Raw genomic sequence first — 15,642 nt, forward strand, 5'->3', positions numbered from 1 at the left:
TAGGTAGGTTTGCATTGAAATGAATAAAATGAAACAAAATTGAACTGACTCTCTCTCCTATCCCTACTGCTAATCAATTTCTGTCAACACAGCTTCTGATTCAGTGTTTTGTTGCTGTTTAATGAAAACTGAACTAAACAAAACTGTTACAATGTCTGGAGAAGCTGGCCCAGAAAAAGAAAATATCACATAGCTTTTTCTCTACAGTGAACACAAGGCTCAGACGTCTCTCTCTAGCAAACATCTGTCTCTGACATATTGACAACACACACAGCATGGCTACAACATGTGCTAATAATGGAGCACTGCAGTAGAACTACAAGTAAATAATTGATTTTTGGAATCATCCATGACATCATAAGAACCTCCCTGCACACATCACACTACCAAGCGATATATGAGGCAGACCGCATCTCTGGATATTTTCAAATATTTTTTACCTTGACTCCCCAGAAACTAATAGCAGTTGGGATCTGGTTGTGTGGTCCGGACTTGGTGCCGGCTTGCTTGTTTTAATGATGTAAGCTTATTTTATTGAGATGTGTTTTAAAGTTATTTATTGTTAATTATTCAATGTTATTTACTATAAAGAAAAACACATATGCCACCCTCAGCCACTTCACAATGATAAGGCAAGCTCAAAACCCACCAACATTCTAAAGAAATTGTTCAGTGCCCCAATCACAGCCCAACAACAATAAAAATTTATTTAGTTGCCAAGGATGTTTGAATGACTTTAGGGTATATTGGGGGTGCTAAATCCAAAAATGACATTAGTTTTGCTGAATTGGCTCTAGTTTTTGAGATAATGGATACCCCTCAAATGACAATTGTACCCCAAAATGACCAGTAGCTGCTGACATATGCAACAGGGTTTGGTCTGTCTTTTTACTCTTGAACATTGTTTTGCAAGTTTATCCATTGCATATAATATCATATTGATACTTTTTTTTTTTTGAAGAGGAATATGAGTTCGTCACGAAGAGGCTGCTTAAACAATCCTAATGCATTCTGCTACGTTTGTGGCGAACAGGGCCAGTTCCAAAAGGTGGCCAGGTTGGTCACTGGCCTGAGGGCCTCGCAGCTCTAGGAGCACCTGGGGGGCCCTCCACTCCCCTTCCATGATCCCGCGGATCACAAGATGAGCTTCCAAACTGCCTGCCATCCCCCGCCCTTCACCTACCTTTCTCTGCTGTTTGTGCAGGGTTGCCATCAATAAAGATGGTGGTCGAGGTTTCCGTAAGGGACTGAAGCCTCTGCCACCATCTGGGTTGATGGCAGCAATGCGCGCGCTGCATGCCATCAACCAAGATGGCAGCAAAGGCTTCAGTCCCTTACGGAAACCTCGGCCGCCATCTTTATTGATGGCAACCCTGCACAAACAGCAGAGAAAGGTAGGTGAAGCACTGGGGATGGTGGGGGGTTCAGAAGCTCGTCTTGCGATAAGCGGGATCACGGAAGGGAAGCAGAGGGGCCTGGGGCAGGCTAATGCCCAAGGGCCCCTGCATTCCTGGAGCCGGCCCTGGTGGCGAATACACTCTGCAAAAACAAAGAAAAAACATCACTGACTTTGTAAAACATGCATATCTTGCTTATTTTGGATTGAAGCTTGGAGATCAAGGTAAGTCTTGGGCTCCCCATAAGGTTTGCAAAACCTGTGTAGAGTGCCTACGACAGTGGGAAAATTGAGAAAGGAAACGTTTAAACTTTGGTGTGCCTATGGTGTGGAGAGAGCCACAAAACCATCATGATGATTGTTATTTTTGTGTTGCGAATGTGAAGGCTTCAATCGCTACAAGAAACGTAAGTGGGAGTATCCTGATTTGGACTCAGCAAGGCGACCTGTGCCACACAGCGAAGACATTCCCATACCAGTGTTTACCTCACTGCCTGACCTTCCATTGTCAGATGTTGGAGAAATGCTGGGCATGGAGTGTAGCACAGGTGGTAGCCCTGGAAGTGGATATGAAGAAAGCTTTTCAACACCTGAGCAGTTCTCCCAAAAAGAACTCAATGATCTGGTACAAGACATCAGTCTGTCAAAGCAAGCATCTGAACTTTTAGCATCCAGGCTAATGGAAAAGAACTGTCTACAGCCGGAAGCTAACATAACAGCTTATCGGACAAGAGAGGAGGGACTTCTTCCATACTTCAGCCAAGATGAAGAACTTGTATACTGCAATAACATTCCTGGACTTCTTCTCCAAATGGGATTACAGGAATATCAACCAGAAGATTGGCGGCTTTTTATAGACAGCTCCACCAGAAGCTTGAAATGTGTTTTATTGCACAATGGTAACCGCTATGCATCTCTTCCAATTGCTCACTCAACAAAACTTAAAGAAGAATATGAAAATATCAAAATGGTCTTGCTATCATGAGCACCAGTGGTCTATTTGTGTTGATCTAAAGATGGTGAACTTCTTGCTTGGGCAGCAAAGTTGATACACGAAGTACCCTTGTTTCATCTGCTTTGTAGGGCAAAGCGAGATCATTGGAAAAAAGTGACATGGCCTTCAAGGGAACACATGACTAGGTGCAGCGAACATCATTAACAAGCCATTGGTTGACAGAGAAAAAATCATTCTCCCACCACTCCATATCAAGCTTGGACTGATGAAGCAATTTGTTAAGGCCTTGGACAAAGATGGTGATTGCTTCAAATACATTTGTAGATCGTTCCTTGGACTGACTATGGAAAAACTAAAAGCAGGAATCTTTGATGGCCCTAAAATTCATAAACTCATCAATGATTTGAATTTCACTAAATTTATGAATGATGTTGAAGCTTCTGCCTGGTGCAGTTATGTCTCAGTTGTCAATAACTTCTTGGGTAACCACAAAGCAGACAATTATGGAGAATTGGTGCAAAACATGCCCGCTAACTTTAAACATTTGGGTACTAATATGAGCATAAAGGTACACTATCTCCATAGCCACTTAGACAGATTTCCAGATAATCTTGGTGATTTTAGTGAGGAACAAGGGGAGAGGTTCCATCAGGATATAAAGGTGATGGAGGAAAGGTATCAAGGCAGATGGGACAGACACATGATGGCAGACTACTGCTGAAGCCTCCAACGTGATTGTCCTGATGCCCCACATAAAAGAAAATCGTACACACAGCGTTTTTCTATGCATTCATTGTGATTATCTGAATCAGCTTACTTTGTTTTAATGTTATTGTACTGAATACAACACCATTAGGTATTTCATGTGTTTACTTTTGTATGATTTGAGACAGTTTCCATGTCATTTGTGGGTAGGCTATGTCTGACCATTAAATTTTTTGAATTTGTTATGTTTTTCAATGGGGGCATCCATTATCTCAAAAATTAGAGCCAATCTAGCAAAACCGATGCCATATTCGGAATCAGAGACACAGAGTTACCCTAAAATCAATCAAACATCATTGGCAATAAAATTAGTGTTGACCAGGCACTTCAGAATTTCTTTAGAATTCTGGTGGGTTTTGAGCATACCTTATAATTGTGAGGTGGCCAAGAGTGGCATGTACATCTTTTCTTTCCTGTAAATATTTCTCTAGCACTCTGCAACCTCCCTGGCTGTCCACACTTCCTGTTCTGAAAAAGCCCATGGGAGGAGTTACCTCATGACTTCTTCCCCTTGGCTTTAAATTAAGTGCAGGCAACTGGGAAGGCTGCAGAGTGCTGGTAAAATCATTTGCAGAATGAGAGAAAGGACACTTACAAAGATTCTATGATTCTTCAGCCACCGCAAAAGAAAGGTAAGTACAACAAAAACCATGCACCCAGTGCATGGGGAAACCACCAAACGTTTCTTCCACTTTGATTAGTTTTGAATGCAATTTCTTTTCTCACTGATTGATGGAGATTGGGAGGGGGGAAACTGGGATAAATGTTGAGTACAGGAGTAGCAAAAACACATAACATAATGGACAGTTTTAATTGCAATCTGCTAACATTATTATGGGTTGATATGTGGCTAAGCAATTGGAGGAGTGCCAGCAATATGACAGCTGCAAGCTCCCTACCCCTGTCTTAATTGGCTATTAGTTGGAAAATTACTTTTAACATAACATTAACAGAATAGAGATACTTTTTTGAGTCAAATGTAACTTTAAAAGACTTGCATTTGTGAGCTGATAACCAACTTTAGCCACAGCAAGATAAAATAGCTACAGGTTTTAATACAGAGAATTTAGTTGGAAAAAAGAACTAACCATGCATAAGCCAATTTGTGTGTGTTTCTGTGTGTCTGTGGTTGCTGGAGCTGTTATGTCTTGTTTCCAAAATGATCTGCAGAAAAACTCTCCTTTTTGTGTTTAACATACTGTGGTTTATCTATTTAAAGGCAGACTCTTCCCACAAGAATACAGGCATACCCCACTTAACGTCACTTCACTTAACGTAGCCTCACTATAACATACATGCTCCATATGCCTGTATTTCTCCAGAAATGCAGTGCAGCAGCAGAGGCTTTAGCACGTGGGGGTGGAAATCAGAGCTTGGAAGATTACTTTTAAAAAGTAATAAATTACAGTTACAGTTACATGACCCAAAAAAGTAGTAATTACCGTTACAATTGCAATTGCTCTGAAAGTAACTGATTACTTTACTTTTCCTCCAAAGTAATCACTACAATTACATTTCAGTTACTTTAAAAAATGCCTACAAGGTGCTGGCCTTGGCTGCTGCACATCTAAGTAGCCTGAAACAACATTAAAAATAAACAAACACATACAGAGGTAGTAGAATAATTATTTTTATTCATAAGATAGCAATGGTGGTCTCTCCGCTGGTAAGGGTGGTGGGGAGGGAGGCTGAGGCCACTACTCAGATCTTTGCACATCAAACCAAGTGCAACACCCCCCCACTCAGCCAGCCAGCATAATCTCTCTCACTTAACCACCTCCCAGACCCTGCCCTGCCACCAGCTAAGAGACACTCACTCAAGCAAACATTTTCCCCTGAGATGCAAAAAAGTTAAAATACTGCAAATGCAGCACAGTAGCCAGAGAGGGTAGTGGAGGCCACTTTGTGTGCCAAGTGCAAACACAGTATTCTCTCTCTCTCTCTCTCTCACACACACACACACTCACACACTCACACACTCACACTCTCACACTCTCACACACTCTCACACTCTCACACTCTCACACACTCACACACTCACACTCTCACACACTCTCACACACTCTCACACACTCTCACACACTCTCACACACTCTCACACACTCTCACACACTCTCACACACTCTCACACTCTCTCACACTCTCTCACACTCTCTCACACTCTCTCACACTCTCTCACACTCTCTCACACTCTCTCACACTCTCTCACACTCTCACACACTCTCTCACACTCTCACACACTCTCTCACACTCTCACACACTCTCTCACACACTCTCTCACACACACTCTCACACTCTCTCACACACACTCTCACACTCTCTCACACTCTCTCACACTCTCTCACACTCTCTCACACTCTCTCACACACTCTCACACACTCTCACACACTCTCACACACTCTCACACACTCTCACACAGTCATCTTTCACCTCCACAGTTCTTTATCTCCATTCTGCTGCTGCCTCCTTCTCCTCCTTTATCCATGTTCTTGACCTCCGGATCCTTTTTCCCTCCGCTCCATTCTTCACCACCACTATCTGTTTTTTTAAAATAATTGTTTTCTCCACTCCAACCCGTCTCACTCTCTGCCTCCTCCCTCGTCACCTCCTACCCATCCACAGAGCATGAGGAATGAGCGACACTGCACAGAAGCCCAGTTTGAGGCACAAGATTTTCATCCACAAATCAGAGGAGCAGAAAACTTCCCCTGCTCCCCCCCAAAGTAATGCCCAAAAGTAATTCTGGAAATGTTACAATTACTCCACAAAAGTAGTAAAATTACTCCTAGTTCTATTACAATCAAAATGTAAAGGAATTACCCACTCGTTACTCAAAAAAGTAATGAATTACAAGTAATTCGTTACTTGTAACTAGTTACTTCCAAGCTCTGGTGGAAATAGATGTGATCGCGCCACCACAAATCAGCTGGGAGGCGCGATCACAATCAGCTGGGAGGCGCAGCAGCGCAGCAGCAGAGGCTTTAGCTTGGGGCTTTGAGGCTCCGCATGAAGGAGAGGTAAAAAAAAGTTTTAAAAGGTAGTGCGTCACTTTAAGGACATTTTCGGTTTACGTACTCGCTCTGGTCCCATTGAATGCGTTAATGCAAGGTATTACTGTATTGTTTTGCCAGACAGATTATATAGCCACGAGAGTGGCTGTATACTATAGCCAGTAGGGATTTTTCACGTTCTACCATGTTAAATGAAAATACCCACGCACACACCTTTCTGGTGCTTTGTGTAGTCCCAATTCAAAATAAAAACTTATAAGTCTTATACTGTTGGATTCAGAACCGCTTGCTCTACAACCCTGAAAGTTTTCTTGGTGATACACAACCACCACCACCCCCGGAGAATTCTCAAGTTAAAGTGAAAAACAGGAGAGAGAGAAACAAGAAGCAGTATGGACTTTTTTCTTCAGAAGTTCTCATAATCTGTTGAAATTCATTAAAAATCAGAGATGACTGCAACATATCTCTAATCAAATCCCTGAGCTTGCCCCAAACACAGATCTTAATCTTCCGTAGGTTTAAAGTAAAAAAAAAAAGGCATGGTTTATTTTTAATTAATTTGTAAAAAAAATGCATTACAGTGGATAACATCACGCAAGTGCAGTTGTAACCAGTTCTTTCCTTTCCCTCTGACATGTGCCTTGCACTAGGCTTCTGTACAGTGTTGCTCTTCCCTCGTGCTCTGTGTTAAAAGGAAGGAGGGAGGAGGTGAAGAGCCAGGCGGTCATGGAGAGATAAAAAATGGATGGTGGAGGGAGAAAGTCAGAGGGCAAAGATGAAGAAGGCAGCAGCATAATGAAGGTGAAGAGCTGTGTAGGTGAGTGACGATGATGTGTGTGTGTGTTTGTTACCTCCCACCAGCGCTCTCTCCCCTTGCCTGCCATCCCCACTCGCTCAATCGCGTGAGCTTTTGGGAAGGAAAGAGGCAAAAAACAGGGGGGGGGAGCTTTGAAGGACTCACTGCAATTTTTTAAAAGTCTACTCAGAAGTAAGTCCCATTGAGTGCAGTGCTTCTGTGTGCTGGCAATGAGTGAGTTTGAGGAAAGGACTGAGAAAAAATGGGGGAGAGGAGAGAGCTTTGGAGGATTCACATTTGAATTTTTAAAATGTCTACTCAGAAGTAAATCCCACTGAGTTCAGTGGGGCTTACTCCCAGGTAAGTGGAGCAGAGCTTCTGTGTGCTAGCAATGAGCTTGAAGGGAAGAAAGGAGGAAAAATGTCTACTCAGAAGTAAATCACACTGAGTTCAGTGGGGCTTACTCCCAGGTAAGTGGAGTGCCTAAAAATGAGAGCGAGACCTGTCAGCAAACCAGTGCTAGGGCTGAACTGTTTAAATTGTTGACTCTTTTTAAAAAAAGAGTTTGTTTTAGAAATTTAAATGGAGTTAAAGCCTATTGTGGGTTCAGACAAGTGAAAACTGCTATTTTGAGAGAAGGGCAGAAGGAAGCAGTAATCAAAAAGTTAGTGAAGAGAGAGAAGGGGGAGAGATTCTGAGGGTTTGCACTGTAATTCTACAAATCTCTACGCAGAAGTAAGTCTCACTTAATTCAATGGGGCTTACACACAGGTAGGTGGAGTTAGGATTGCATAAAAAGTATGCGTTCTGTTAGAGAAGCTAGAACTAGACAATTTTTTTTACAAAATTAAGTTTGATTACATTCATAGTACAATCCTAACCCCAAGCCTAGTCTAAAGTAAATCCTATTCAGTTTGGTGGGACTTAGTCCCAGGTAAGAAGGAGTAGGATTCCAGCCCCTTGGAAGAAACAGTTGGGGGGCAGAGAAAGGGAGGGGAGTTTGCCTATGTGTCTGCTCATGTTGTTGTGTTGGACTGCCTTCAAGTTGATCCCGACTTATGGCGACCCTATGAATAGGGTTTTCATGGTAAGCAGTATTCAGAAGGGGTTTACAATTGTCTTCATCTGAGGCTGAGAGGCAGTGACTGGCCCAAGGTCATCCAGTGAGCTTCATGGCTGTGTGGGGATTAGGGTTGCCAGGTTCATGGCCTGAGACTGATCTTGTATCTTTAGGAGAAGAGAAAGTCAGCCAAATGAAGGTTTCTTGCAACACTGTAATGAGAAAAACCACAAGGTGGAATTCTCCCTTCCCCCTGCACATCTTTTAAAGATACGGAAGACCTCTTGGTTGCCAGACCCACCACATGTTACCAAATTCTTCCAAGCTACACAGCAAGTGGATTGGATTGTGAAAGACCAAGCCAAATTGTGTTTGCATTTTGACAAATGTGCAGGGCAGTACAATATCTCAGAGAGGAGGTCAGGTCTCCTGCTCCCCTGGTGCATTCCCTATAGCTGCCTAATTTCCCTGCTTTTTAAAGTTTGATAGAAATATCTGTGGGCTATAGGTACATTCTTAAACCGCCTATTAGAGCCAGTGTGGTGTAGGGGTTAAGGTGTTGGACTACAACCTGAGAGACCAGGGTTTGAATCCCCACATAGCCATGAAGCTCAGTGGGTGACCTTGGGCCAGCCACTGCCTCTCAGCCTCGTGAAAACCCTATTCATAGGGTCGCCATAAGTCGGAATCGACTTGAAGGCAGTACATTTACATTTAGTGAATAATAACTGGGATGAGCATAGTTATTTAGATTACACACCTTCTTTGACCCTGCTGGGTGCCAAAAAGACCTGCTTTGTTTCAGCAAGTTGGTGGCCTCATTTGCCTCCAGACCATAGCCTGGGACCAAAGCTTAAGCTGAAATCCAAAACGCACCCCCCAGGGAGCCTCTTCTCCGTCGGAGAAGAGAAGCTCCGACGGAGCTCAGGAATGTGAGCAGCGCCCGCCCAGCTACCACTTCGCAGCCCAGGAGCTCCACACCATCCTTTACGGGTCCATGCCAGGCGTGAGGCAGCAGAGCACCACTTGGGGAGTCAGACATCCTCCCCGCAGCCCAGGCAGGTGGACCAGCTCACCAAAACAAGGAGAGGGACAACTTGTCCGATGACATTATGCGCTTCTGAGAAAAGGAATGTCTCTCCTAAGACCACGTCAGCCAAGTGCAGGTGTTCTTGCAACACGTAATGGGGAAAACCACAAGGCTGGGCCTGGCAACCAAGAAGTCTTCTGTCTCTTTAAAAGGTGTGCAGGGGGAAGGGAGAATCCCACCTTGTGGTTTTTCTCATTACAGTGTTGCAAGAAACCTGCACTTGGCTGACTTTCTCTTCTCCTAAAGATACAGGATCAGTCTCAGGCCCTGAACCTGGCAACCCTAATTTTTTACTGGTTATTTCTTATGTAATTTTTTTTTTTGTAATATGTTTTAATATGTTGTTCACCACTTTGAGGGCCTTTTGGCGAAAACGTGGTATATAAATAAACTAGACAACTATACATTAACCAGTGTTATAGTTTATCTATTTTTATAGCCTTGGTAAAGTGCTGATGAAGAAAAAAATGTTCATGAGGGCAGAGGGGGGCATGATTAGTCCACATTCATTTCATATTGTCTTTTGTTCCTCCTAATTAAGATGGGGGAGAAAAATGGGAGCAACCCTTTTGACAAGGGGTGGGGAAGCCTTTTGGCCCAACAGGCCAGATCTTTATCTCCACCCCACCCCCCCACCGAACAATCATCTGATGTCATAATCATGGCCAGCGATTGAAACCTGTGAACATGCAGTGCTTTGCTCGGTGCTTCCCAAATGCCTGGCAATCCTCTGCTTGTTGGGTGCTTGGGAATCACTGTGCAGTAATCACTGTGCAAGTCTTATGCTTGGTGCTTGGGGAGTGCTGAGCACAGGGCTTGCAAAGTGCTTTGTGCAGTACTTCCCAAACCCCAGACAACCAGCTGATTGCTGGGCTATTGGGAAGTGCTGGACAATGCACTTTGCAAGCCCTGGGCTCCATGCTTCCCATGCACCAAGCGCAGGGATTGCAAAGTGCTTTGCACGGCATCTCCAAAGCACCTGACAATCAGCCGGTTGTCAAGGGTTTGGGAAATGCTGCGTAAGCAACTTTGCAGGCACTGCCAAGCAGCAGTGCCTGCCAAGCCCCTTTTCTCCCAGCCCACTCTTACCTAGCCCATGCCTGATGTCATTTGTGATGGCAGGTGCAGAGCAGGTGGGTGCAGCTTGGCTGAAATGGCATGGGGAGTGAATGAGGAGACACAGTGGGTCAAATTTAGCTTTGAGGCAAATTTGAGCCAGAGGTTCCCCACTCAAGCTTTTAACTGTTATTTAATTTCAGTACCACACATTCTGGTGCCATAATCTTTAACAATGTACGTGGCTAGAAACATTTCCAGAATACACTCTCTTCTAAATGACCCCAGTGTGGTAGATCAAAGTTCCACAATCCATAGTCTGCCATTTATTGATGTTGGTATGTAAGCCTGACTTCCATATACAATTTTGCACGAGTGGTAACAAATCGTTTCTATTTCTTAAGGCTGCCAAGCTGTCATTACCTCGGCAGCCTTGACAAACATTACTTGTACTAAACCTGCCCAAAGACTGACATGGGGGAGCACAGAGGGTGCTTTGCTGAGCCCCCCCCCAAACCCTGGTGTCAGCTCTGCCTGCTAAAATCATTTTAACAAGAGATGCTCATGATGGGCAGAGAAATCCTAAGCCTGGCTGGACAGCAGCAGGGTGTGACGGAGCAGCATAGCCGCCGCCGCTGCCTCTGCAGCGCTGCTGCGCATGCCGATTGGAGCAAAGGCAGGACGGTGTTTTGGCCCAATGTTACCAAATGAAGACAGTGGGGCCAACACAGGAGTCAGTGGCTTTGGGGCTGTATCAACCCCTCCCCACCCTGGAAAATCTCCATTTTGGCATTTCCATGCAATCACGTCCGTGGTACTTTCGTATGCCGGTGTTTTTGGCAGGCGGACACAGGTGTCACCCAACAGCAGGCAGATGGAAGGGCCGTAGCTCAGTGGTTGAGCATCTGCCTTGCATGCAGAAGGTGCCAAGTTCAGTCCCCGGCATCTCCAAGTAGGGCTGGGAATGTCCCCTGTGTAAAACCCTAGCGAGCCGCTGCCAGTCAGTGTAGGTGATACTGAGCTAGATGGATTGGCCTAAGTGTATGGCAGCTTCCTTTGCTCCTAAGCAAGGAGATGAGGGCAGACAAAGGGAGCAGTTGAGGAAGGATACAGAAGATGCAGGTCTTCTGCAGCCTTGTGACATTTAAGAGAAAAAGCTATTTTAACAGTAGGATGAAATCCCCCAAAGAAAGAAACTACACAGCATAACCTATTTGTCATTCCTTAGCTATGACTTTCAGCAATAGTAGTTTCCAGATTGCACCATTAGCACCCATCTCGATATCTGAGCACTAAGGAATATGGAAGGGAAACTCTTTTGTTGTCATTATTATCATGTATTCATTGATATAGCACCATCAGTGTGCATGAGCCTTTACAGAGTACAAGAGGACAGGTCCCTGACCTCAAGGAGCTTATATATGCTGCCCTCCCCACCCTGATCACAGAGCTGTAGTAATGAAAGACATTGTACCTGTTGCACATCTCCTTTGTCAGTTTATGACATTGCGTTTTATTTAAGGTTGGGGGTCTTACAAATTTTAAAAGCTCTTTGCATTGGAAATGCCATCACAAGCGGATGTTTTCACACCATTATCATGTGATTGGGATGGTTTCTTTGCATGTGATTTAAATATTGAGTGTGCATGTGTTGGGTGTGTGCATGTGGGGCGTGCACTCTTCCAAAATTTTAAGCTCCTATATTGTACAGCATTAAATGCTCTCCTCATGGTGGCATTTCCACATCCAAAGTAACCATTTTAGTTAATCCTTAGAGAGCTAAATACACATGATTGCAAAAACACAGGACTATCCAAAACATTTCCTTTCGTTTCCACAAACACAACATTTGTGGAAGTTTGGGGAACCACTTGCTTTAGCCTCTGAGGTTAAGTAAGACCAATGGGGCTTAGTCCCAAAGATGTGTGCCTCTGGAGTGAAGGCAAGAGAGAGAGACTTTGCATTTGCCTTATGTTTAACTAAAAATATTTGGGAATGCAGCAGGAACCTATTAAAAACCAGAATGCACGGATGCCAATTGGATTCAGTTTATCCAATCTGAATGAACGTGATGGGTCTTTTGACACAAGCTGTACTGACTAATTATTGCCTGTTTGGGTGCACTAAATCAGTGAGTGCAGCAATCAGGGGAAGGGAGCCAGACATTCAGAGTTTCTTTGATTGCCCACAGCCTAAAGGTTGGGAAGAAGATGTGTTCCGCTGATTGACTTTATTAGCATCTGTCAAGGCACCGCATGCATCCGAGATGCAACTGTCAAAATAAGCATACTGGCTCAAATTCTTCCCTCATGCTCGGTTTCCCACAAGATAGAGCAAAGTGGAGGAAGTGCAACAGTGTAAACCAAGATTCCCAGAGAACATTGAAAACCTGAGTTGTTGTGAGCACCTGATGGCTCTACTGAGGGGAAAGTGTGTATGTTTACCCACAGATGTATTTACATCCCAGGTTCCTTTTGCTAGTGATTTGTAATAGCAAAACACAGCAACATCAATTCCACTCCTCCAGAGAGGCAAAAGAGTCTTGCTTTCCATTTGAGGATTGTACTAGCACTAAAAATGTGAGGGCCAGAAATTGGTGTAACGTAGTAGCTAAGCTTGTGACAATAGCAAGCAATACAAATCTGGCTCTTGCCAATCACTCTAAGCAAGCCATGACCTCTCAGCTTTATCCCCTTATACACACACTCACACTGCCTGCAATGTGGTAAGCGGTGGTAACGCAGCCGAAGCTCTGCTCACTGCCAGAGTTCGATTCCAATGGAAGGAGGAAGTCGAATCTCCGGTAAAAGGGGTCGAGGTCCACTCAGCCTTCCATCCATCCGTGATCGGTAAAATGAGTACCCGGCATACGCTGGGGGGTAAAGAAAGGCTGGGGAAGGAATTGGCAATCCCACCCCATATATACGATCTGCCTAGTAAAAGACGTCGCCCTAAGAGTCGGAAATGACTCACACTATAAGTTCGGGGACACCTTTACTTTACCTTGCAGGGTTGTTGTAATGATTGCCAAAACAATGTACAGGAAGTACAGAAAAGCAAAAAAGCATTCTTATTTCTGTAATAGTCTAAGAAAGTATTTCAGTCTCAGCTTGGAAGACAGATACATGAGTAAGTAAATATTATGGGTTTTTCCAGACTTTTTTTTAAGATCATACAGAGATATCATGGCACAACCACCTAGAAGCAACGCCTTCTCATGGAGAAATCTTGCCTGTTGACCCTAGGTGAGTAGCTGTGTGGTTGTTCTTCCTTAACGGTGAGAGCAAATTACTCCATATGTTCAGATGCACAGCATTCAGAACAATCTTTTTCAGCAAGCCTTTAATTTCTTATTCCAGTGTGCTATCTATATCAGATGATAGATAGATGATAGATAGATGATAGGTAGATGATAGGTAGATGATAGGTAGATGATAGGTAGATGATAGGTAGATGATAGGTAGATGATAGATAGATGATAGGTAGATAGATAGATAGATAGATAGATAGATAGATAGATAGATAGATAGATAGATAGATAGATAGATAGATAGATAGATAGATAGATAGATAGATAGATAGATATGGTGTTTTTATTCATGCTTCATGGGAAGCAATTCACAGATTTAAAAAGTAAATAAAATCTTATTTTAGACTTCTCAGTGGAAAACCCAAATGAATTCAACTGGCTCCCAAGTAAGAGTGTATAGATTTGCAACCTTAATTGCAGCCAGCACAATTAAGGGGTGAGATTCACTTATGCATCACAGTCCTGTTGTGGAAGCTGCTTTTGGTAAGTTCATCTCATGGCACATTGAAAGGTCCACAACCACTTTGACAGGGCCAGTCACAATGATCAGTGAACTGGCCTTACCTGCATGGTTTGTTTATTTATAGCACAAGCCTAACCACGTCTCCTCAGAAGTAAGTCCCACAATGGCGCTTGCTCCCAGGTAAGTGGGGTTTGGATTGCAGCTTTAGTTACTATGTAACTAAGGATGCTTGCAAAGTTTAATCTTGAAAATATATTTAAAATACTATTTAAATGCTGGTTAAAAAAACAAATTAGCAGAAAGTAGATGAAGCACTCTGGGTGGAACCATAGCAACAACAAAAAATGAAACCAGTAGCATTATATCAGCAATCTTTATGGTTGATTGATCCAACAACATCTGTAGGGCCCCAGGTTTCTCACTCCTGGTCTACGTGCTTCCAGGTTTTAAATGAGCAGATGTTTCCATGCACCAGTTTCACCACATTGTTATACTGGGCTTGAGTTTGCATCCCCATATGTAAAGCTGGATCCGTTACAAGGAGCTCAGATCCAAAATTACAACTGAACAAATTAAATGGCTTGTTGATATACAATAACCAATACAGGAACAACAGTGAATTAATATTGTAGGTGCAAAATGTTTTCACAAGCACATAAGGAAACATCTATTCATATAGCACAACATGATAATCAACAACATAGAGGAAAAGCAAAGAGATAAGGAAATAATCCTGTAACAATGTGAATAAAGAAATCATTATAACGATGGCAGAAGGACACAATCAAAGCAACCAGCAGCAGTCTATGAGGGGGACAGAGCTACTACTGCCAACCCAGAGCTCCCTTGACCTCACCATCACCTCACCCTGACCAATCCCCATCCAGGCAAGCTCAGGGCCTGTAAGGACACCACCATTTCATCCCCTTGATGCACTGTTTCTGAAAGCGACTAATGGAAACAATGAGAATAATAGTATTGTCAGCCCTAAAATGCATTTTCCTACAAAAATGGCCTCCAGCGCACCTAGTGAGAAAACATCCTAAGTTTCCTAGGTGTTCTAATTGAGTAGCATTTGAGACATTGGATTCATAGCTACCAATCCAGTGCAGCGAGTCACCAATAATAATAATAATAATAATAATAATAATAATAATAATAATAATAAACTTTAATTTGTTAGTCGCCTATCTGTCCAATTTTTGGACACTCTAGGCCACTTACAGCAGCAACAAGAACAATGTGCAATACAATAAATACAACCATATTCATCAATTAAAACTAACATCAAAACATCAGTTAAAACATTACAAACTAATCTAGCTCAAAGTTCCTGTAGGCCAAGGATCCCTTTAATCACTAGGAAAATGGGAACGGGGGAAAAATGAAAGAAAAAAGAGAAAAGAGTGGGAAACCAAAATAGCCTAGCAAGACTGAGTCTCACTCAGATGGAAAGGAGGGAAAAGATGAAGGCAAAAAGCAGAATTATAGTGAGTCTGGCCTCATCTCTTTATAATGATCAGAGATAGGGCTGGACTGTTATGTCATTTTGGAACTGAAACTAGAGGTGGTCACTAGAGTTTCTCTGCCAGCTCCCCAAACTGTGTGCTCCACCAGCCCTGTCTTCAACATCTACATGTTCAGCCTTGAAATCTGTGGACAGGAAGCCTAGATGTGTGCAACTGCCCATGAATGGAGTTCCACATGATTGGGGACTCTGTACAATGAGGGTTCCCTGTT

The 15,642-nt window shown here is 43.3% G+C and overlaps 1 long non-coding RNA gene across 1 annotated transcript in view; it reads left to right on the forward strand.

Moving 5' to 3' along the window:
- The first annotated feature begins 3,674 nt into the window (after positions 1-3,674).
- Positions 3,675-15,642, forward strand: part of LOC133386784 (uncharacterized) — a 46,670-nt gene continuing 34,702 nt past the window's right edge. Inside the window, exons 1-3 of the long non-coding RNA XR_009763288.1 lie at positions 3,675-3,748; positions 6,778-6,944; positions 13,286-13,374. This is a non-coding gene — a long non-coding RNA (uncharacterized LOC133386784). The remainder of the gene's footprint in view (positions 3,749-6,777; positions 6,945-13,285; positions 13,375-15,642) is intronic.

The sequence above is a fragment of the Rhineura floridana genome, chromosome 6, assembly GCF_030035675.1.
Source record: "Rhineura floridana isolate rRhiFlo1 chromosome 6, rRhiFlo1.hap2, whole genome shotgun sequence".
Taxonomy (NCBI): domain Eukaryota; kingdom Metazoa; phylum Chordata; class Lepidosauria; order Squamata; family Rhineuridae; genus Rhineura; species Rhineura floridana.